Source organism: Marmota monax, unplaced genomic scaffold (assembly GCF_021218885.2).
Source record: "Marmota monax isolate L192 unplaced genomic scaffold, Marmota_monax_Labrador192_F-V1.1 WCK01_AAM20220418_F8-fsc00025, whole genome shotgun sequence".
In the NCBI taxonomy this organism is placed as follows: domain Eukaryota; kingdom Metazoa; phylum Chordata; class Mammalia; order Rodentia; family Sciuridae; genus Marmota; species Marmota monax.
The window spans coordinates 19,100,286-19,101,507 of record NW_026691950.1 but is presented as its reverse complement, the minus strand read 5'-3'; the positions used below and the strand labels follow the sequence as shown (position 1 = coordinate 19,101,507).

Below are 1,222 nucleotides of genomic sequence, written 5' to 3'. Positions count from 1 at the left end.
TTCTTGAAGAATGACTAAATCTCTTCAAACTAAATGATTGAATTTATAGAACATTCTGGGAGAATAAGAGATCTAAAATACTAAGCTTAAGATTATGAATTATTATACATTTAAATTCTACCACAGTGATAAACTTATATAACAAAGCAAATTCATCTTCAAGAAAACATTCATCTTCAAGTCTCATACACATATGCAGTTCTAATTATACAGTCTCTACAATACAATTTGTGCATTTATATAGACTAACATAATACACAAACTCATGGAAATCTCTTGTTATGCAGTTAATTTTGCCTATATCTGCCATTATCTTCATAAATATTCAATGAAGCCACAGACAAAGGTACTATAACTTTTGGACTCTATCCAAGTCTTAAAGGAAAACAGGAAAAAAAAAAAACCAGCAGCAATTCAATAAAACAGAAGGAGAATCAATCCCTTACTTTCTTTTGCTTTTTGAGTCAGTTGTTTGAAAAACACTAGAAGCAGAAAAGGGGTTTCCTACATATTGTCCAAGAACTTGATTTTCTGATTTTAGCTTCAGATTTTTTTCTTTAATTGCATCTGTTCTTACAGAGAGAACTTCAGGCATGTGCTGGAGTTTCAACACTTGATTAATAAATCGTGTATTTTCCTCCAGTTCCACCTAATTTTCAGCATCCACGTCATCACTCATCATCTTGGGTAACAAACTTTTAGGCATTCAATGCAAAATTCTTGATGAATGATCCTTGTCATCCACTACAGAAATGTTAGTGAATGTGCTGTCCTCCTCTTCTTTTCTGCTGGACCTGTCCTTCTTAGGCAATTTGCAGATCTGGACATGGTGGCACATACCTATCATCACAATTACTTGGGGGTGATGAAGTAAGATTATTACCCATTTGAAGCCAACCTGGGCAACATAGTGAAACCCTCAAAGGGCTCTTATGAAGAATAAATGAAATAATGTGCATCTAGTGCAGAGCTGGCTCAGTCTTGGGAATGTTCTTTAGCACAGTTCTATCCTTCTTAAGGATGTCTGCTGGACAGTGGGTGAGGCAAGGTGCCAGCCGCAGGGCACAAAGTCTACAAAGTCTCTATAGGAATGTGGTGATAACATTTTAAAAGTGGTGCTTAATTTAGCAAGAGGCCTGGCATGGATTAACTATCATTCTTAACAACCGGCTTTTCTTGGAGGAGGAGGAAGATACCCAATCAGCAGACTCTGAGACAGATC

The 1,222-nt window shown here is 36.3% G+C and overlaps 1 pseudogene; it reads right to left on the bottom strand.

The window, feature by feature from the left end:
- Positions 1-442: 442 nt before the first annotated feature.
- On the bottom strand, positions 443-838 carry LOC124093817 (short coiled-coil protein B-like; annotated as a pseudogene).
- Positions 839-1,222: the final 384 nt, after the last annotated feature.